The sequence below is a fragment of the Saimiri boliviensis genome, chromosome 3 (genome assembly GCF_048565385.1).
Source record: "Saimiri boliviensis isolate mSaiBol1 chromosome 3, mSaiBol1.pri, whole genome shotgun sequence".
Taxonomy (NCBI): domain Eukaryota; kingdom Metazoa; phylum Chordata; class Mammalia; order Primates; family Cebidae; genus Saimiri; species Saimiri boliviensis.
In genome coordinates, this window is record NC_133451.1 from 74,857,608 (window position 1) to 74,881,340 (window position 23,733).

Consider the following 23,733-nt stretch of genomic DNA (forward strand, 5'->3'; position numbering starts at 1 on the left):
GGAGCATTGTATACATTATGCTGAATCCCTATCATAACTCTACAAAATAGATGTCATTACCCCCACTTAAGAGATTGGGAATCTATGTTTCCGAGAATTTAATGATCATGACCAGAGCTGTCCACCTAGTAAGGGGTGCTATCTAAACACAAATCCTAACTTCAAAGCTTATGTTCTTTCTCTTGCATATGTCACCAATCAAAACTTTGGTACTGCAGAGAGTTACCTCCTATATCATCAATGGATTTATAATTTTCAAATAATTAGAACACACTATATCCTGAATATATGGTAAGCATTATAAAAGCAAAAATACATGTTAAATGCACCACCTATTCATTGACTGACTACAAAGACTCAAATCTGTGTATGAAGCCATGGTGTCATCAGGAGAACAGGAATCTTTATTCAGTGATCACCAATTAGTACCTCACCACCAGCTGGCTGTTTTGCTCCTGCCCAGTAGCTAAGCTGATATCTAACGCAAGCCAAGCCCCTAAGAGAAGGGGTATAGGAAATGAAGACTCTGGGTGCATGGAAGTGCTGGGAGCATGTGGGAAGACCCAGTTGAATCCATTTAAATCTTTGACATATTCTCTTTTAAAATATTCTGTCCACATACTCCAGAATATAAGTGTGAGATGAAAAGAAAGTTAGAGCCCAGTCAAACCCACCACTTTAACATTTTACAGAAGGCAAAATTGAGACCCAAAGGGATTTCAGTGACAACCCCAAATCACCCAGCCAGTCAGAGCAGTAAAAGGACTAGAGGATGAGAATTACTCAATCCCATGTTAGGAACACTGGTCCTTGTAGAGGGTAAGTTCTGGGAAACTTCTACTTGTTATGAAAGAAAGAAATACTGTAAAAGATAGGCTTCCTAGAAATTGGTAAGGGAATAACTGTTTAAATTACAGGACTCAGAGCACAAAGCACAGTCTCCAACTCCAGAAAACCACTCTTGGGAAAGAGGGTCCCTTTCAAGCCACTAATACTGAGTTAAATGTATAACGTTTAGGCTAGAATATATTTTTTGCATTGGAAGTTGCTTGGAAACTGACTTGTAAGATGACATTATAAATGTGAATGTTCTAATTAATATAATTTAATTACTTTTTTATGACTTAGATTTTTAGGATCTCATCATTTAATTTAATCATTTAATCGGATTATCATTAAAAATACCAGTTATAGATCTATTAAATATGCAGAGGTTCTGGTTAATGAAGTTTGGCTAGTAATTGAGTGCATGCTCACAATAACCTTATCCAGTTTTATAGTGAAAGCACCTACTGCAATGCTTGGCATGTAGCAGACACATAATGGATTTGGATTTCTCTCTTTCTTTTCCCTTAATCGCACACGTGGCTATTTTTGACACAGGCAGGAGCATGTGTGTATGATAGCACGCACATGTGCACGTGTATGTGTGTGTATCTATTGATGGAGAATTAAAGACATGACTGCCACAAAAGCCCAGACCTCAAAGGAGCTACCTTACAGCTACCCTATCAGTGGTGGTAGTGAAATGGTAACCAGAATCCGCATCAGACACTTTACTTGTGTGTTGTCAGTCCTATTCTATAACCTGTAGTAAAACAAGTCTCCCCATTCACAGACCAGCCCCAGTTCTAACCACAGAAAACTATAGAAGGACCCTGGAATCAATGTCATCAGAGAAATCCCCACTCCCTTTAAAGTAGTGATTCTTCTCTGGAGGGAAAGACCCATTAGACTCAGTAAATCAAGTAATTTACAAACTTAATATGCATGTAAATTCCTTGAGGGACTTGTGAAAACGCAAGCTCTAATTTTTTAGGTCTAAGATGCGGTCTGAGATTCTGCATTTCTAACTGGCTTCCACATAATGACAAATGCTGCTGGTTCATAGACCACACTGTAAGTACTGAAGCAGGGATCTAGGAAGCAACTGCAAACTCTGTATTGCTGCCCAAGGCCACCTCCTTTTCCTGCAGTCATGAGTTCTCATACCAGTGGAGAGTGTTAAATCCTTCTGGCGAGTTAGAAAAGAAAATTATTTATATTGAGAAAGCTACAGAGTTGGAATGAGAAATAAAAACAGGAGAGAGGGAGAAAAGAGGAGAGAAGGAGAAGGGAAGATGGCAAAGGGAAAGTGCAAGTTTTTAGGTCTTTAGAGACATTCATAGTCATTTCTTATATGACAACATCCATTTTGCAGTTTTCTTCCCCCAACAGTATTTTTCAAATCCTGATATTACAATTTTCCTAACTAAGTGCATTTCTGAAATTCTGTTTCTAAATATTCATCATACAATAGACAATTATGTAAGGTTCTCTCCCCAAACCCTAGCCACTAAGAAAATCAACAACTACTAACCTATATCAAGATAAAATTTCAACAAACTGAGATTAAAGATCTAATTGGTTTTTATTAATGATTCATGAATTGGGCAACACTTCATCCATAAAAAAGTCAGGGCTCCATAGAGCATGGCAGAACAGTTGGTTTTTATAAGACAGTTTAAGCAGGAACAAAGAAACAGACTAACAGTAAAAGCGGGCTGGTTAATAACAGGTTACTTTCTTTTAAGGGTTAAAGCAGAGAGGATATCCATACTCTGCTGGCTCAGGTTAACTGGGCCATTTCTAACTGTTTGCTGTGAATCTCCTGTTTTTAGGAAAAACTAGTCTGTTGAAGGATTTTCCGTCTTCCTTGAAATTTCAGTTTAGTCATATAGCACTTAGCATGAGTGACTCCATTTTGGTTTGGTCTTTGGGGCATGGTACAGGAGCTCAGTAAAATTAAAAAAATAAAAGGCCTCCTATCATTTTATTTAATACCTGTTCTGCAGAACTGTGGTCCCCAGCCTTTTTTGGCACCAGGGACTGGCTTCATGGAAGACTATTTTTCCCTGGGGTTAGGGGTGGGGAGTTGGTTTCTGGATGATTCAAATGCACTACAATTATTATGCACTTTATTTCTATTATTATTACATTGCAGCATATAATGAAATAATTATACAACTCATCATAATATAGAATCAGTAGGAGTCCTGAGCTTGTTTGTCTGCAACTAGATGGTCCCATCTGAAGGTGATGGGAGACAGTGACAGATCAACAGGCATTAGATTCTCATAAGGAGCTTGCAGCCTAGATCCCTCGCATGTGCAGTTCACAACAGGGTTCACGCTCCTATGAGGATCTAATGCTGCCACTGATCTGACAGGAGACAGAGCTCAGGTGGAAATGCTCGCTCGCCTGCTGCTCACCTCCTGCTGTGTGGCAAGGTTCCTCACGGGCCAAGGACTGGTCCATGGCCCAGGGTTGGAGATCCCCCCTAGAACATGGTGTGAACGTATCTGTGTATGGGAAAGGGAAGTGCAGCAGCACCTATTTCCATTTGGCTTCCAGCAGTTAAGGAGCAACTGGTGTAAGAAAGTTTCTTACCTTTCATTCGCTGCATATGAACATAGTCTATGGAAATTTTTTAATCCGGTAAACTATGCAGCAAAGTGGAAAGAGCCTGGATTTGGAGTCCAACTTTCCTGGGCTTCCACCCTCACAATTTGTGTAGCTTTAGGAAAATTACTGAAACTCTCTCAGCCTCTACTTTTGCATCTATAAAATATGGATAATTATGTTCCATCATATAGGTTCCTAAAAAAAACTAAATAAAATAATACATGAAAGTGTCTATTATAGTGCTTAACACAGGATAGACGCTGAACAGATAGAGGCTAACATTGATATTTTCATTTTAAAAAGGAAAATCATTATTTTCTTTTAAAAATGTGATGTGATGACAAACAAAAATTATCATTATAAATTATTATTAATTAGCCATTTTAAGGTTACATTTAAAAGAAAACAGAATAAATCTTAAACATCATAATTAACAACGTGATCCATTTCAAGCCCTCAGAATCCATCTGTGGTAGGCTTCCTACAAAATGTCTTCAAACCCGTCAAAACAATATTTTAATATTCTAAAAGATTTAGGGGAAATAGGAAGAAATGCTAACATTAGCAACTTTAGCTTTTATAAGTATCCTATAATTTAAGGAGGAAGATATAGTTTCCATTTAAGGGTTAAGAACATTAATGATAAAGCCTAACTCCAAGGTGAATATATAGTCACTGTAATTATTTAAATATCAATTACTATTAATTGAATACAGACAATCCTGTGTCATTCCACTTAATTCCTATCCACACCATCTGAACATGACGGCTATTCACTTTTAACTTCACAGAGAATTTCTCTCCCACAGAAAAGATTGACTTTTAGACCATCTGGATCTCATCAGAAATGAAGATCAGAAAGACTAATGTACTGACTGAACAGACACTGAAACAGCTAGTGTGGTGGGTGACAGGAAGCCCATGTTTTTGTTTTTTTAAAAAACATTTTTGTCATTTGGCTCATATGTATTTCACATTTCGAAATATTTTGGAACAAGCATCTAAACTGTGAGATTAAATTTCATCATTATGGAGAAAGACGCAGTCCTAATGGAAGCCACTGCCAAGTCACCCAGACGACTGACCCCACTTCCAACCTTGTTGTCTGTTTCAGGAGGGAAGTTCAGGTCTGAAGATACATGTGGAGTGAGACCGTCTGCAAGGCAAACAGGGAGGTAATCATGCCTGAAAGATTGGAAAAGCTTAGAGTTGAGTTCTGTCTAACTCTGTGAGCATCCCCATGCTGCTTTGGGTGATTCTTTCACTTCCCAAATCTTGCTCAATCTTTTCTGCTACCAAATGTAAAGAGAAACTATTCTAGGTCCCTGATTCCTTACCAGGCAGAACTGGTTAGAAGGAGAAGGATATAATTCATGAAGACTTGTAAACTACACATATAACCTGGGACACACAAAATATTCACCCAATCTGATAGTAGAGAAGGAAGCAGCATTGAGACTTGGAGCTGCCATGAAGACAGGTAGTATGCGGAGACTGCAGGGTCCAGGCACCAGTTCCCCTCTTAGCAGTCAGCAAGGCAGAACCAACAAATGCAGTCCCAGTTGGTAAGAAAGAAAAGGCTGAAGCCTAATGCAGAACTGCGCCAATAGGGGCACATTACGTTACGCACATTCTGTTAAGGAAACCATGCCTTTTGGAGCAAGGTCAAAAGCAGATTATGACATGTCTGGGAAATGTCAGGCCTTTGAGTTTTCCAAGATTTCCCCTCCCTTCCTCCTTGCATTTATATTGCAGTCTGTGGCTGCCTCAAAACCCCAGCTTTCTTGAAGAGGAGAAAGAAGAAAACCTATACCCAATCATTAGTAAGTAAAACAAATATTCAAGTACATTTGTACTTAATTAGGTTTCTTCATCAAGGTCTTTCACATGGGGACCTCACTCTCTGAGGCAATTCGAAGATGCTGTATTCGATGGGTGAAAATAGAGCAAGAATAACTGATGGTCATCATGTGTATAGTAGTGTACTCTTGCTATTCATGGGGAACTGGTTCCAAGACCCCTTGCAGATACCAAAACCCATGGACGCTCAAGTCCATTATATAAAATATCATAGTATTTGCATATAACCTATGTATATCTTTCCATATACTTTATTGATTAATTGATTGATTGATTCAAACAGAGTCTTGCTCTGTCACCCAGGCTGGAGTTTGGTGGTATAATCTCAGCTCACTGCAACCTCCACCTCCCAGGTTCAAGTGATTCTTGTGCCTCAGCTGCCTGAGCAGCTGGGATTATAGATGTGCACACCTGGCTAATTTTTGTATTTTTAGTAGAGATGGGGTTTTACCATGTTGGCCAGGCTAGTCTCAAACTTTGGGCCTCATGTAATCCGCCTGCCTCAGCCTCCCAAAGTGCTGGGATTACAGAAGTGAGCCACCATGTCCAGCCCTTCCACACACTTTAAATCATATCTACATTACTGATAATGCCTTATACAATGTCTATGCATGACTTCATTTCTGTGTCTTCAGTATAGTAGACGGCACGTGGCAAATTTTCAATTTGCCATTGGTTGAGTTGACGAATAAAGAACCCATGAATGTGGAGGGATGACTATCTTTTTAATAAACACACCACAATAAGGGCACAGAGAGACAGGAAGCTCATAGTTATGACAGCTGTTCTCAGCCCTGCTTGTCTTTCACCTTTTTAGCTCAGAAGGTCTGGGATCGGGCCTTGGCACAAACATATTTATTTTAAATCTCCACAGAATAGAGTTACAGATTTGAGAACTTGGCTGCAGAATCAAACCAACATCTGTTCAATCACTAATTACAACAATCCCTGTCACTCCACTGTTCCCCACAAGATGCACAAGTTGCTTCATTAAAATATGTTTAATATTATACTTGCATCAAAGAGTTACTGCAGAGATTAATAAGCTTAGGATTGGCATAGCATATACATTAAATAAACTATTGCCTACCTCTCACTATTTATCATTACTGCTTTTCTTCTTATGACTAAATTAGATGCAGCTACATTCTTCTAGAAGGTTGTCAAAGGACAGTATCACTGTTCTACAATATTTGGGTTATATCAAGACTTTGCTCTGTGTTCTTCCTTGAGTAAATAAGTTCTGTCCCACATGTAACTAATAGTGAGCTACTCTATAGGTGGCTTCTAAACTTTGCATGTGTAACCTGGTTTACAATAAGTGAAATTGCCAAGTCAGAGGGAATGCGTATCTTACATTTTGATATATGTTGCCAAACTGCTCTCCAAAAAATTGTACCAACAACAAACATGCATTTTCAACTGAGCACCTATTATGTTCTGAGCACTGTGCTATATCTCCTTTTATTCTCAATACAGTTGTGCCAAATAGATTTTATCTTCAGCTACCATATGATAAAATGAAGCTCAAGTGTATCCAATTATGTGTTGAAATCATACTGGCAGTAAGTGGCAGAGAAGAATTTGAACCAGATGCTTTCCAACTGAACAACGGAAAAAATATAACCCAGGATAAAAATTAATTTAGGGTGTTGAAATATACCTATAAATCTACCCGATTTATAACTGAATGATGCTAATCCGTGTATTTGTTTAGTTATCTGTACAATGAGAAAGTTCAATTTAAGTAGTGTCTAAGGTTTCTTCCAATTCAGGGAGTGTGAGTTTGGAAGTACTGTTTGGCATCAGTCCTGAGAGAGGATAGGACATCTACACGTAAGTATTTTTAGATCATGACTGTGTTAGTTGTCCTCCATGTTTACTAAGTACCAAGCAAAAGAAATAGATCCTATGAAAAGCCCAAAGGTTTTCGTTGACTTGAAAGAAGATCACCTAGGGATTATCTGACTGTCTCAGTGATCAAATCCAGATATATTAACAGGTTTTCTGTCCTCAAACATCTTCAGTAAAGAAACAGATCATTAGCAGTCATGTGTGGTTTGGGTATAAATACGTCAGAAGCTCAAAGTTTAACTAAATGACCTTTTAAGGTTCTTTTAGCATTATTTCTATGACTTCTACCATGCCAGAGAAACAGGCTTATTCCAAGGTTAGGGCTGACACTGTGACCTTACAGATGAAGGCATGAAAACTTTGTAATTCTGTATTCCCCAAAGTTAACATCATTTTGCCTGTTGTCAGGTCCTATACCTTTTCTCTTTTGTTTCTCTGCCTTGATGATTTCATGCTTTAGCCACTCAGACCTCCTTGCTAGTCCTTGAGTGCATATGTCTTTTTATCACACGATTTTCTCTTTACCTTCTCTTTCCTAACAAACTCCTTCAAATTCTTCAAGTCTCAGATTTAACTTTTTTTTTTTTTTTTTTTTTGAGATGAGGTTTTGCTCTTGTTGCCCAGGCTGGAGTACAATGGTGCGATCTTGGCTCACTGCAACCTCTGCCTCCCAGGTTCAAGCAATTCTTCTGCTCAGCCTCCTGAGTGACACTAAGCTGACAACTTTCAAACGTTGGGTTCTTGTTAAAAACGTGGTTTCCTAGTCCTCCTCCCTGAGAGATTTTAATTCACTAAATGTTTGATGGGAGCAGGAATCTGCACTTGTACCAAAAACCCCTGGAGATTCTAAATAAAGTGGTTCCTGTGCAATACTGTAAGGAACAAACATTGCACCCAGCTGATGTAGCAGAGGAGCAAAAGCTCTCATCTTGCAATTGCTCAATATATAAAGAAGAAAAGTCATTATGAGGTTAGAATAGGTAGTCTGGAAAAGGAGTTCCTTTGGGTATATTTTTCTGCTGCATGTCATTACTAAGTTATCAAATACCACATATATTGTATTTTGTTGTTGCTTTTTCTTAAATTATATTGTGAAGTTAAGCTCTATTTATTGATAACAAAATAAATCAAGAAAAATGGTATAAATAAGTATCAGCATGAAACTTTTTATAGTCTCTTTTGAGAGGCTTGTCATCCTTAGTTTTACAAACAACGTACAATTTCCTTCACTGACGTCACTATTTTAAAATACTATTTTAGCATTTCTCAAGAGATAAAATTTGTCCACTGTTTCTTTGGGAGATATGTTAACTTAATCCTATCCTGTAGAAATATATGATTCAATCAGTCAACAATATTTATTGATCACTTAGTAGTAGAGATATATATGTTAACGAAAGAGACAAAAGCACTGCTCCCATAAAGCTTACAGACTACTAGGGAAAGCAATCATTAAATGTAAAATGTGAAGTATGAACAGTATTATAAATACAAGGAGATGATGCGATGAGAGGATACAGTGGTGAAACCCAACTATTCAATGCATGAACTCATGAGATCATGTTTTCCTGAAGAAATACATTAAACTTTGCCTATAATCCCAGTCCTTTGGGAGGCCGAGGTGGGCAGATCACCTGAGGTTGGGAGTTCAAGACCAGCCTGACCAACATGGAGAAACCCCGTCTCTACTAAAAATACAAAAAATTAGCTGGACATGGTGGTGCATGCCTGTAATCTCAGCCACTCAGGAGGCTGAGCAGAAGAATTGCTTGAACCTGGGAGGCAGAGGTTGCAGTGAACCAAGATCGCACCATTGTACTCCAGCCTGGGCAACAAGAGCAAAACCTCATCTCAAAAAAAAAAAAAAAAAAAAAAAAAAGTTAAATCTGAGACTTGAAGAATTTGAAGGAGTTTGTTAAGAAAGAGAAGGTAAAGAGAAAATCGTGTGATAAAAAGACACATGCACTCAAGGACTAGCAAGGAGGTCTGAGTGGCTAAAGCATGAAATCATCAAGGCAGAGAAACAAAAGAGAAAAGGGTCATTATTAAGGTTCAGTTAAGGATTATAGACTTTACCTCAAATTCAGTGTGAAACCATTGAAGGGTTCTAAGCAAAACAAAATAGATCTGATTTGTTGTTTTAGAAGATTTTAAACTTTCAGCTACAACACAGTGGTAGAATTGTAAAAGGGCAAAAACAGATGGATCAGGTCAAAGGCTCCTGAAGTGATCCAGTGTATAATATTGGTGGACCCAAGTATGATAGTGGCAATGGGATGGGGACAAACAGGTGGATTCACACAATATTTAGGAGATAGAATTGGCAGAAATTTTTGGATAGATTGGATGTGGGGAAAATAAAGAGTCAAGAATGCTTAGGCCTGAGTGTTGTTCACCAGCCTGAGAAATTGTATACCATTTCCTGAGACAGACAAAGGGAGAATAGGAAAAGATGGTGACAAAGGGATCATGGATTTAGACAAATTACTTTGAGATGTCAATTCAGGAATATGGGAAACGTAGTTAATTGGTAAGTAGCCCCATGAGAATCAAGCAAAAGAATATCCACCCCTCCTATTCAGTTCACTCCAATCATTATCATCTCTAAAATGTCATTTAAGATGAAGCTCTTGATGTAACATCCAATAAATGGAAAGTCTCACAGCAATTTCTTGCCCAATCTTTGACGTACACAGAATTCTGAGCTTTAAACCAACAATTTCCTAAGCTAAACCACACTTTAAGTCAAATGGTTTAAGGAGCCTGTCTGTAATGATACTTGATCTGCTTTTTTATTCCATCTATGATAAACTCTTTCAGAGAGGCCAAAATTGAATTAATTGACCACTGTATACTCATCATTAAAATATCTCAAAAAGAAATAAGGAAAACACTATTGGAGGTCCCTTTACTATTGGGGGTCTCTTTGAATATAAATATTTCTACACTTACTGTACAGATATTCATTGAATTTTTCAAATAAATATTCTTAATAATCCAAACTATAATCCAGTAGGATTTCGAGTTAAATTGGGTCAGAAAATATCTAATAATATATGCTATGTACTGCATATATTGTCTTTCAACAACCCTAGAGACCATTTGATGGTTGTGAAAAGTGGAGCTGGGTAAGGCTGAGCTGCCCAAGGTCACACAGCTAGCAGGTGTTGGAGCTGGAATTTATACCCAGGCCTACCTGGTGCCTGTGCTCTTCCCACTTCTCAGAGCTGCCTTTTGTGAATTCAACCAACCAACAAAGTCAGATGATATTTTCAGGTTTTGAGAAAAATGTTAGGATTCTTCCCAAACCTGCAATTGGGAAACAGGTTTTTAGGACTCTCACTCTTCTTTATTAGAAGCATAAATGACATCTAGTAACCTCTTATTACACATCATTCATTTTTCTCAACGAACAATTGAGACATTGGTTTTAATGATAATACATGTGAAAAGGATATCCTTGATTTATTTCAACCTAATTGATGAAGAGTGTGTGTAGCAACATACCATTAAAAATGATACTAAAATTGCCCCAAATTGAAAACAACCCAGTTGTTCATCTACAGAAGAAAAAAAGTTGTGAAATATTTAAGGAATTGACTACTCTATAGCAATGAGAATGAACTTAGTCTAACTGCAGACAACAACATGAATGAATCTTATAAACAATGCTCAATGAAAGGAGATGAAAACCACTATCTACGATATAATTCCATGCATCTAAAGTAAAAAACAGGCAAAACTAATCTATGCTGCTAGAATACAGAATAGTGGTTACTTTTGAGAGGGCAATGACTGGAAGTGGGGACACAGGATGAAAGGGTTCTAGGTGCTTGTCATGCTCTGTGCTGGTATATAGGAGTCTTCACTTTGTGAATATGTATCAGGCCTTCTATTTGTGATTTGTGCACTTTTCTGTATTACTTTAATATAGTTCAATAAAAAATTTAAAAGATAACATTGAGATCTTAAGATATTTAGAGGACTCTAATGAATACAAATATCAAAAAGTTTCCTATGTTTAAGCTCTGACTTAAAATTTAACAAAAGCACAGATAAAAAAATTTTAAAAACACAAAATGCTGATAACAAGTTGTTGAAAATACTTTTCATCAAAGGTTACCAAGGCATTTAAAATACTCCAAATGAAGGATAAGACCACAGAAAGACTTCAGCTGTATGGAATACTGAATGACACTTCCCATGGCGATCCTAGATAAATTACCAAACTCTTCAGTTTCAATGAAATCATATCTAAGAGCAGGATAATTCCTACCTTCCTCATAGGGTGTTGTGCTGCTTAATTAACGTCTGTAAAGCACTTTCTGTTCCCCGGGTGAAAGGTACCTCTAAAGAGCAAAGTATAATTATGTTTTAATTGCAGGTCTAATTTTGAAGACGCCAATAAAATGTGCCTATGAATAGTAATTTAATCTGATCACTCCATTAGAACTACAGCCATAATATCTGTCTTCTGACTCAAAATATCACCTGCTATGCTTGAGAAATGGCTTTTTGTTCATTTGCTTTTTTTCTTTCTTGGCTTCTCTATCTGTAAAATGGGGTAACATGCTTTCTGCTATCCTCAAGTATTTCTTCATTCTTTGCAAACCACTGAGTGATCCTTAGATGAAAACAAGGCATGTACTGGTACAAGAAGAAATGAAGCCTCCTGCCACCTGGGGAGAATGGGATTGCTTTTCTCTGGGGGGAAATAAAGTGCCAACTGTCCAGCATAAAGGCCGCTGAAGGATGGCCCCAGAGAAGGCAAGGCTGAGAACAGCCTTGGACTTTTGGAAGACAGTTTGTGGCATTTGGGGTTATATTTCATTTTCTCAGAGACAGTTGATTCTACCTTCTCTTTTGCTGAGGCTATCTTTATTTCTACTCTTAATCCAAACAGTTTACACTTACACAAAACTAGACATTAGAAATCCACTGGTAAGTACAATTCAGACCATACCCTTCTTGTATTATGAGATGACCAACCAAATTGAGCTGTGATCTTGCTTTTCTAAGCCCTGAGCCTGGGGTCTTTCACGGATCCTGACTTGGAGAGAGCAAACAATTATGTCACTATGGATTCCATATTTTAGAACAGAAGGCACTTGTAAAGAAGAAATTCCAACAATATTTTTCATTTCTCCTACTTAACAGGCTAAAACATAAAGAGACCCACAAAAAGGTTTTGAATTTCTTGATGAAAAATTTTAAAAACTTCAAATTATAGATTAAGAATATAGAGCTTTTCTAGCATTTATTTCCCCCAACATGTGGACTTTAGTAATGTGTCTTTTTTTTTTTTTTTTTTTTGAGACAGTCTTACTGTGTCATGCAGGAGTGTACTGGTGCGACCTCGGCTCACTGCAACTTCTGCATCCCAGGTTCAAGTGATTCTTGTGCCTCACCCCCTCAAGTAGCTGGGATTGCAGGCATGCACCACCATGCCCAGTTAATTTTTGTAATTCTAGTAGAGATGGTATTTCTCTATGTTGGCCAGACTAGTTTCAAACTCCTGGCCTCAACTGATCTGCCCACCTCAGCCTTCCAAAGGGCTGGGATACAGACATTTAATTAAAATATAGAAATATTTCTTAACACCCCACCCCTCTTCAATAAAAGTAAATAAATGCCTAGTCAGACCAGATAACTCCAAGCTGCAGGTCACATTTTGGGGCAATACAAACATGGAAGTATCTGTATAAAAAATTTTAATAAATAACCTTCTTCTCTCCACAAAGACAAATCATATGGAGGTACTTTAAAAATAAAAAGCAGTGTAAATTTTGTTGACAGCAGATGTGACATTTCAGTAGCTAAAATTCCCCTGAAAGACTAAAATGTCTGTTTGAATACCTTTGAGTAACCATTAAAATATTTCAGGGAACAATACTGATGCATTCCCTTAGGAAAATACAAACCAGTCAAGTGTGCTGAGTTAGTGATGTATATAGAATATACACACATATAAAGAGATTTATTTATTATGTCATACACACACACACACACACACACACACGATCTCTCTCTTGTTGACTCTGTTCTCTGGAGAACCCTAATACAGCTAACATGAACAGTCAAGTTAGTATGAGCTCAATTCAAGGCAGACTGATTCAAATTTCTTCTATAGGACCAATAAATTAAGAGAGATTCTAGAAGTTTGTATTGTAGTCATTAGAGCCATCTACCAAACATTTCCAACTCTGACATCTGGGCATGATTTAATTACAAAAAGTATAATCTTTGTAGTTAGGCAAGGCCTTGTGACTTGCTTTGTCCAACAAAATGTGAGCAGAAATAACGTATACTACTTCTGAGCACAAGTCTGAAGAGCCAGTGAGCAGTGTGCCATGGCTCTTTTGCTACACTACAGCTACTGGCAACGCTCCAGGTGGCGTCTACTTTGTTGGCTGAAGTGCTAGAGGGATAATGCCATGAGGCAGAGCTCCTGGCTCACACACAATGGACATGCACATAGTGTAAGGAAATAATAAAACCCACTGCCTTAAGACACTGAGATTTGGGGTCTGTTAGGGAAACCATTACACAACCAAGCCTCTTTGATTCAGATTTTTACCACGGTAAAGATCTCCTTAGAACTTCTGGGAGGATGTCAGAGGGTGCATGTTATTCTTAAAATTGCACCCTCCCCTCAGACTCATACAGACTGGTCCTAGGCTGTGAGATCCATTTCCTTTGTACTCTGTGACCCCCAGAGAGATTCTCAGTACTACTCTGTTAAGTCCCCAGCAAGGTCACCACTTCAAATGACTACCAGCCCAGGCAGGTGACCTAAGTGAATAAGCAGACCAATGCTTACATATCAGACACTTCTTAACTTCTCACCTCTTCCTCAAGAAAATTCCTTTCTTGAAACACTAGGTCCTTGTGACCTGGCATTCTCTTCTATTCAAAGGAGCAGTGCAGGTGTGACAATGAATTGTTAATGCAACTGTATACCAGTGTTGGGGAAATAATAGGGACCAAGGGCAGCTACAGACCACTTCTGGTATCTGGTGTCCATACTGGAATGAATACCAAATGTTTTCACATTTTTTAGTAGCCAAAATTCTAGATTTTTATTCTAAGTCTCCTACTATCCATGCAAAAAAAAAACCACAAGTGGGCTGAATTCATTGCTCAGGCCCACTGTCTGCATTCCACAGGCATCTGCTGGTGAACTTTGCTTTATGCCTTTGTGGGGACAATGACTGTCATCCACTTTCAAGAAGCTCTAGATCAGGCGTCCCCAAACTATGGTCCGCGGGCTGCATGCGGCCCCCTGAGGCCATTTATCCGGCCCCCCGCCGCACTTCAGGAAGGGGCACCTCTTTCATTGGTGGTCAGTGAGAGGAGCACGGTATGTGGCGGCCCTCCAACGGTCTGAGGGACAGTGAACTGGCCCCCTGTGTAAAAAGTTTGGGGGCATCTGCTCTAGATGGTTGAGCCAAAATCCAGGCCAGAACAAAGCTCAAAGCTGAGGAAAAATTGTCAGTGCCCTCTTCTTCTGGAAGAAATGTCCTTACCTTGCTAGCAAAAATGAAGCTTCCCAAGCCCAAGTCAAGTCAATACTCTGATTTGACATGTCTGTTAGTTCCACTGACTTATCAGCTCTTGAACTCCCTCTGTCTCTCTTTTTTCAGATTATTAAAGTAATTCATACCCACAACTGAAAATACAGCAAAGTGTTAATAAGAGAACAAGAAGTACTCATATAAGTCCATGACCCAAAGACAATTTATGTTGCCATATTAGCATAATCCTTCTGGTAATAAATAACCTTTGAAATATATTTCTGTTTAGAACTCTGATATTTTTATTGCTGTCCACAAAAAGAGTCAAACTCTGTAAAATATGTGAAGAGACTTATTCTAAGCCAAATATGAATGACAATACCTATGACATAGGCCTCAGGAGATCCTGAGAACATGTGCCCAAGGTGGTTTGCGCATAGCCTAGTTTTATACATGTAAGGAGACATGAGACATCAATAAAATACAAGTGAGATTTATACTGATTTGATCTGGAAGGTCAGGACAACTCAAAGGAGCAGAGGCCTGGGTCATAGGTAGGTTTTAACATTTTCTGGTTGGCAATTGGTTGAAAGAATTATTATCAATAGAAAGGACTGTCTGGATTACAATAAGGGGTTCTGGAGATCTAGGTTTTATTACGCAGATGAAGCCTCCATGTATCAGGCATCAGAGACAATAGCCTGTCAATGTTTCTTATCAGACTCAGGATCTGTGTTGATATTAATGCTGGTTGTTATTTCCCTGAGTTCTGAAAGGGAGGAAGGTATCATGAGGAATGTTCACACCTGCTTCTGTTAAGGCCTGAACAAGTTTTTCAGGTTAACTTTGGAATGCCCTTGGCTGAGAGGAGGGATCCATTTAAATGGAGGGGCCTTAGAATTTTATTTTTGGTTTATATTACCATCTTTCTTTCACTTCTTCATGAACTGGTTAAGTTTTAGATTTGGGTTTTTTTTTTTTTTTTTTTTTTTTCCAGTTTCCAGAAAGAGAAATCTGTTCTTAGAATGTTTCTTCTCAAAGTGCTTTACCAAATCTTGTAATCCTATGGCAGGGCTTATTCCAAAAGAGGTATTAGGAAGTGTCCACTGATCTGTAATGAATCATTTGTAGATAAATAATTTAATAATTTATTTTTAAAATTTTAGTAAGCCCAGTTTTTTCATTAAAGGGTAATTCATGTTAATTACTATTCAATAAATACTAAAATATAGAGAAAAGAAAAAGATATCCATAATCCCACGACCAAAGGATAAGTAGCATTATTTATTTTGGCATATTTTCTTACAGTCTCTTTTTTTCCACACATAAGGTTTAAGTGTGTGTGTGTGTATGTGTGTGCGTGTGTGAGTGATATGTGTATATAGTTATAATCACATATTTTTGTAATGTGCTTTTTCACCTATTACATAAATGTTGGTTGAGGAACATACTCACACCACTCATACTTCTTTTAAGAGAGAAGTTCTTCCTGACAGGGGAGAATATAGGAGAAACACTTCAAGCATCACTCTACATCTCTGAAGCAGAAAGGGTAATATATATAATTGTGGAGATTGTGAATCTGACATCCACTGTTCCACTGGTTCACATATCCATTTGGGTAAAATTAATGGGTTAATAACTTTATCACACAGTGGCCTTTCTCTGGGGTCTATGTGCCTACGTCACACTCTCTAAAGAAAGCCTGCTGGAAGAGGATGGCCTATAATTCTGGGTAGAATAGTTTAATTTAGGAAGGGAATTAATAGGAAGCCTGATGGTGGCCATACATCAAGCTGCTTCCTCTAATCTAGCTTAAACAGTAATGTGACTGACATTTCCATGTTATTACACATCATTGTAAATAGCTTTTTCAATGACTGGATAAGACCAAGGAGAGAGTTTTTTTAACCATTTCTCTGTTAGCATCAGATGAATAATAGTATTCATCTTCAAGCCTCTTTGACATTCCATGACCAAAAATAATTCTGTATAATATCTATTGATTGCATTGGTTTGATTTTTTTAATGGCAGCTTTCATTCTCCAGAGAAAGCCACAGTAATAACTTCCATTCCACACTTTTCACATAACAGGTATGAGTACTACTCCTCATCAAGTGAAGGAATCTAATTCTTTTCTTCTTGGATTTGGGCAGGCCTGTGAAACCTTGATCAGTATAATATGCTGTAAGAGCCTATACAATAGGTTATTTTGTGGCATTATGTCTGAGGCTGGGTAATAAAATGTGATGAAGCTTCTGCTGTGTTCATTGGAATAGTCATGGTTGGAGCCGTAAGATAGATGCAAAGATGTCTAATGATCCTGCAGCTGTGAGGACTGTCATATAGAAGGCCTGTACATAGGTGCTCCAGTTGGTATTGCTGAGGCAGCCTTGACCAGCTGCAAGGTATGTGAGTGAAAAAATTCTAACCATCAAGCCATTGCAACCTTTCAAATCTTTTCAGCCATAGTTCTGGGTATGTGCAGCAAATGTAAAGCATCTTCTTTGTGACTTGCTGGAATTTCTGACCCATGGAACCCGTGAATAAGAAAATAGTTATTGCTTTGCATGACTACATTTGGAGATCATTTATTATGAAAGTTATTAACTGAAATAGCACCAGATTTATGTATTGGCATCTCACTTTCATTTCCATAAACATTTACTGAATATCTGCTCTTCACCAGGCAATGAGCTAGGCTCCTAAGGTTTATAAGTAAATCAAACACAGTCACTTCCCTTAAAATGTCCACCATACTAGAAGAGACACGATGAGTTGCCCTTTAGAAAGATGAATTCGGGAGAGAGGAAGATGGCTGTTTAGGAACAGCTCGGAGTTGCAGCTCCCAGTGAAAGCACAGAGGGTGAGTGGACGCTGCATTTTTATTGCCCACGGACTAGGAGATTCCCAGGCAGAGGAGCCCCACGGGTCACCAGTGAGGCTATTTTGGCTGACGGGGTTCTTTTGGTTGGTGCAGTTGCTTTGTCAGCACCCCAGCCGGTTCTCCGTACAAAATACACTGGTCCGGGTGCCCTTTTGGCTGGCAATTGGAGCACCAGGAAGTTGCCCTTTCATCTGATTAAAGAGGGGACTGAACAGGGAGCCAGGCCAGGAGATTACTGGGCAAAAAAAGCACCATGAATCTCAGCACAGTTGTTTAAGCTGGCACAGTGAGTCGCAGCAGGGAAAATTACACAGATCCTGGTGCCTTGTCAACAGGTGACTGGAACACTTGGGATAGAGTCGACTTTTCAACTAGAAAAGAAATAAAAGGCTCTGAGGCAGGGAACCAGGTGATCAGGCTCGGCTGGTCCCACCCCCACAAGAACAGCAATCAGAAACTCTCTGGATTGAGAGTTTCACAGCAAGTGCAGCTGAATCTGGTTCAGTTCTGTGGGGGAGGGACGTCTGCCATTACCGAGGCACTCCACCACTACAAAGGTAGTCCACCATTGCTGAGGCAGCCTGCCGTTGCCAAGACAACCCACCATTGCTGAGGCTGCCTGCCATTGCCAAGGCAACCCGCCATTGCCAAGGCAACCTGCCATTACAGAGAGACTCTGCCAATACAGAGGTGGGCCACCATTGCCGAGGCAGTTCTAACTACACCCATATAAACAGGACTGCAGGGAAGTTCACATGGCAGCTGGGTGGAGCCCACAGCAGCTCAGCAAAGCCTCTGCAGGCAGACAGTGACTAGGCTGCCTCCTTGCTGGACAGGGCAGCCCGGAAAAATAAAAAGGCAGCAGCACAATGGAAACTCATAAAGAAAGCCCTAACTCCCTGAGACAGAGCACCTGGGAACAAAAAGTGGTTTATGAGTTCTGCTGCAGCAGATGTAAACGTACCTGCCCAGCAGCTCTGAATTAACAACAGAGCTCACAGCTCAGCACTTGAGCTCCTATAAAGGACACACTGTCTCCTCAAGCAGCTCCCAGACCCCCATATATTCAAAGAGTCACCTCATAAAGGAGAGATCAAACTGACATTTAGCGGGTATCCTTCTGGGACAAAGATAGCCGAAAAAGAAACTGGTAGCAACCGTTACTGATCTGCAGCTGCTGCAGGTGATCCCCAGGCAAGCAGGGCCTGGAGTGGACCTCAGCAGTCCTACAGCAGAGGGGTCTGACTGTTAGAAGGAAAACTAAGAAACAGAAATAACTTCATCATCAACAAATAGAACGTCCACTCAAGAAACCCAATCTGAAAGCCAGCAACTACAAAGACGGTAGATAAATCCATAATGATGGAAAGAAACCAGCACAAAAAGGGTGAAAACACCCAAAACCAGAACACCTCTCCTCCTACAAGGGATCACAACTCCTCACCAGCAAGGGAACAAGGATGGATGGAAAATTAGTGTGATGAAATGACAGAACCAGACTTCAGAAGGTGGGTAGTAAGAAACTTCTGCGAGCTAAAAGAACATGTTCTAACCCAATGCAAAGAAACTAAGAACCTTGAAAAAAGATTTGATGAAATACTAACAAGAATGGACAACTTAGAAAAAAATATAAGTGAATTGATGGAGCTGAAAAACAAAACACGAGAACTTCGCGAAGCATACACAAGTTTAAACAGCCCAATTGACCAAGCAGAAGAAAGGATATCAGAGGTCAAAGATCAACTCAATGAAATAAAACAAGAAGGCAAGATTAGAGAAAAAGGGGTAAAAAGGAATGAACAAAGTCTCCAAGAAATGTGGGACTATGTGAAAAGACCTAATCTATGTTTGATAGGTGTACCTGAATGCGAAGAAGAGAATGAATCCAAGCTGGAAAATACTCTTCAGGATATTATCCAGGAAAACTTCCCCAACCTAGCAAGGCAGGTCAATATTCAAGTCCAGAAAATACAGAGAACACCACAAACATAGTCCTCAAGAAGAGCAACCCCAAGGCACATAATCGTCAGATTCACCAGGGTTGAAATGAAGGAGAAAATGCTAAGAGCAGCCAGAGAGAAAGGTCGGGTTACCCACAAAGGGAAGCCCATTAGACTCACAGTAGATCTCTCAGCAGAAACCCTACAAGCCAGAAGAGATTGGGGGCCAATATTCAACATCCTTAAAGAAAAGAACTTTCAACCCAGAATCTCCTATCCAGCCAAACTAAGCTTCCTAAGTGAAGGAAAAATAAAATCCTTTGCAAACAAGCAAGTACTCAGAGATTTTATAACCACCGGGCCTGCTTTACAAGACCTCCTGAAAGAGGCTCTACACACAGAAAGGAACAACCAGTACCAGCCACTCCAAAAACATGCCAAATCGTAAAGAGCATCAACACAATGAAGAATCTGCATCAACTAGTGGGCAAAACAGCCAGCTAGCACCAAAATGGCAGTATCAAATTCACACATAACAATATGAACCCTAAATATAAATGGACTAAATGTCCCAATCAAAAGACACAGACTAGCAAATTGAATAAAAAGCCAAAACCCATTGGTGTGCTGTATCCAGGAAATCCATCTCACATGCAAGGATACACAAAGGCTCAAAATAAAGGGATGGAGGAAGATTTACCAAGCAAATGGAGAGCAAAAAAAAAAAAAAAAAGCAGGAGTTGCAATTCCCATCTCTGATAAAATAGACTTTAAAGCAACAAAGATCAAAAGAGAAAAAAAAAGGACATTACATAATGGTAAAAGGATCAATGCAACAAGAAGAGTTAATGATCCTAAATATATATGCACCCAATACAGGAACACCCAGATACATAAGGCAAGTTCTTAATGACTTACAAAGAGACTTAGACTCCCACACAATAATAGTGGGAGACTTTAACACCCCATTGTCAATATTAGACAGATCAACCAGACAGAAAATTAACAAGGATATCCAGGACTTGAACTCAGACCTGGACCAAGCAAACCTAACAGACATTTACAGAACTCTCCACCCCAAATCCACAGAATATACATTCTTCTCAGCACCACATTATACCTACTCTAAAATTAACCACATAATTGGAAGTAAATCACTCCTCAGCAAATGCAAAAGAACAGAAATCATAACAAACAGTCTCTCAGACCACAGTGCAATCAAGTTAGAACTCAGAATGCAGAAACTAACTCAGAACTGCACAGCTTCATGGAAACTGAACAACTTGCTCTTGAATGTTGACTGGATAAACAATGAAATGAAGGCAGAAATAAAAATGTTCTTTGAAACCAATGAGAATAAGACACAACATACCAGAATTTCTGGGACACATTTAAAGCAGACTCTAGAGGAAAATATATAGCAATAAGTGCCCACATGAGAAGCAAGAAGAGATGTAACATTGACACCCTTTCGTCAAAATTGAAAGAGCTAGAGGAGCAAGATAAAACAACTCAAAACCTAGCAGAAGACAAGAAATAACTAAGATCAGAGCAGAACTGAAGGAGATAAAGACACAAAAAAACCCTTCAAAAAATCATTAAATCCAGGAGCTGGTTTTTCGAATAGGTCAACAAAATAGACCGCTAGCCAGATTAATAAAAAACGAAAAGAGCGAATAACCAAATTGATGCAATAAAAAATGATAAAGGGGATATCACCACAGATTCCACAGAAATTCAAACCATCATCAGAGATTATTACAAAAAACTCTATGCACATAAACTAGTAAACCTGGAAGAAACAGATAAATTTCTGGGCACTTGCCTCCTCCCAAGCCTAAACCAGGAGAAGCCGAAACCCTGAACAGACCCATAATAAGGTCTAAAGTTGAGGCAGCAATTAAGAGCCTGCCACCCAAAAAAAGCCCAGGTCCAGACGGGTTCACAGCCAAATTCTACCAGACATACAAAGAGGAGCTGGTACCATTCCTTCTGAAACTATTACAAATAATCCAAAAAGAGGGAATCCTTCCCAAATCATTTTATGAAACCAACATCATCCTGATACCAAAACCCGGCAGAGATTCAACAAGAAAAGCAAACTTCAGGCCAATATCCATGATGAACATAGATGCAAAAATCTTCAATAAAATATTGGCAAGCCGATTGCAACAGCACATCAAAAAGCTTATCCACCATGATCAAGTAGGATTCATCCCAGGGATGCAAGGCTGGTTCAACATACACAAGTCTATAAACGTAATTCACCATATAAACAGAACCAAGACAAAAACCACATGATTATCTCAATTGATGCAGAGAAGGCCTTTGACAAAATTCAACAGCCCTTTATGCTAAAAACCCTCAATAAACTAGGTATTGACAGAATGTATCTCAAAATAATAAAAGCTATTTATGATAAACCAACAGCCAATATCATACTGAATGGGCAAAAACTGGAAGCATTCCCTTTGAAATCTGGCACTAGACAAGGATGCCCTCTCTCACCACTCCTATTCAATATAGTACTGGAAGTTCTAGCCAGAACAATAAGGCAAGAAAAAGAAATAAAGGGTATTCAAATAGTAAAGGAGGAAGTCAAATTGTCTCTATTTGCAGATGACATGATTGTACATCTAGAAGACCCCATCGTCTCAGCCCCAAATCTCCTGAAACTGATAAACAAGTTCAGCAAAGTCTCAGGATACAAAATCAATGTGCAAAAATCACAAACATTCCTATACACCAATAACAGACTTAAAGAGAGCCAAATCAAGAACAAACTGACATTCACAATTGCCACAAAGAGAATAGAATACCTAGAAATACAACTAATAAGGAACGTAAAGGACCTCTTCAAGGAGAACTACAAGCCACTGCTCAACAATATAAGAGAGGACACAAACAGATGGAGAAACATTCCATGCTCATGGTTAGGAAGAATCAATATTGTGAAAATGGGCATACTGCCCAAAGTAATTTACAGATTCAATGCTATCCCCATCAAGCTACCAATGACCTTCTTTACAGAACTGGAAAAAAACACCTTAAACTTCATACAGAACCAAAAGAGAGCCTGCATAGCCAAGTCAAATCTAAGCAAAAAGAACAAAGCGGGAGGCATCACATTACTAGACTTCAAACTATACTACAAGGCTACAGTAATCAAAACAGCATGGTACTGGTACCAAAACAGAGATATAGACCAATGGAACAGAACAGAGGCCTCAGAGGCAACACAACATATCTACAACCATCTGATCTTTGAAAAACTTCACAAAAACAAGCAATGGGGAAAGGATTCCCTGTTTAATAAATGTTGCTGGGAAAACTGGCTAGCCATGTGCAGAAAGCAGAAACTGGACCCCTTCCTGACACCTTACACTAAAATTAATTCCAGATGGATTAAAGACTTAAACATAAGAGCTAACACCATAAAAACCCTAGAAGAAAAGCTAGGCAAAACCATTCAGGACATAGGCGTAGGCAAGGACTTCATGACCAAAACACCAAAAGCATTGGCAACAAAAGCCACAATAGACAAATGGGACCTAATCAAACTCCACAGCTTCTGCACGGCAAAAGAAACAGTCAGTAGAGTGAATCGGCAACCAACAGAATGGGAAAAAATTTTTGCAATCTACCCATCTGACAAAGGGCTGATATCCAGAAATTACAAAGAACTAAAACAGATTTACAAGAAAAAAACAAACAAGCCCATTCAAAAATGGGCAAGGGATATGAACAGATACTTTACAAAAGAAGACATACAGGAGGCCAACAAACATATGAAAAAATGCTCATCATCACTGGTCATTAGAGAAATGCAAATCAAAACCACATTGAGATACCATCTCACACCAGTTAGAACGGTGATCATTAAAAAATCTGGAGAGAACAGATGCTGGAGAGGATGTGGAGAAATAGGAACACTTTTACACTGTTGGTGGGAATGTAAATTAGTTCAACCATTGTGGAAGACAGTGTGGCAATTCCTCAAGGACCTAGAAATAGAAATTCCATTTGACCCAGCAATCCCATTACTGGGTATATATCCAAAGGATTATAAATTGTTCTACTACAAGAACACATGCACACGAATGTTCATTGCAGCACTGTTTACAGCAGCAAAGACCTGGAACCACCCAAATGCCCATCGATGATAGACTGGACCGGGAAAATGTGGCACATATACACCATATATACACCATGGAATACTATGCAGGCATAAAA

At 39.0% G+C, this 23,733-nt stretch overlaps 1 protein-coding gene across 4 annotated transcripts in view; it reads right to left on the minus strand.

Annotated features, from left to right (window-relative positions):
• RASGEF1B (RasGEF domain family member 1B) overlaps positions 1-23,733 on the minus strand; it is a 623,038-nt gene that overhangs the window by 231,085 nt on the left and 368,220 nt on the right. The window contains exon 1 of one of the 4 annotated variants that reach the window (XM_039468543.2): positions 10,355-10,467. The exons of the other annotated variants lie outside the window; for them this stretch is intronic. The gene's annotated coding sequence lies outside the window, so the exon portion shown is untranslated. Of the gene's footprint in view, positions 1-10,354; positions 10,468-23,733 lie in introns of those variants that run through there. 4 annotated transcript variants of the gene reach the window in all.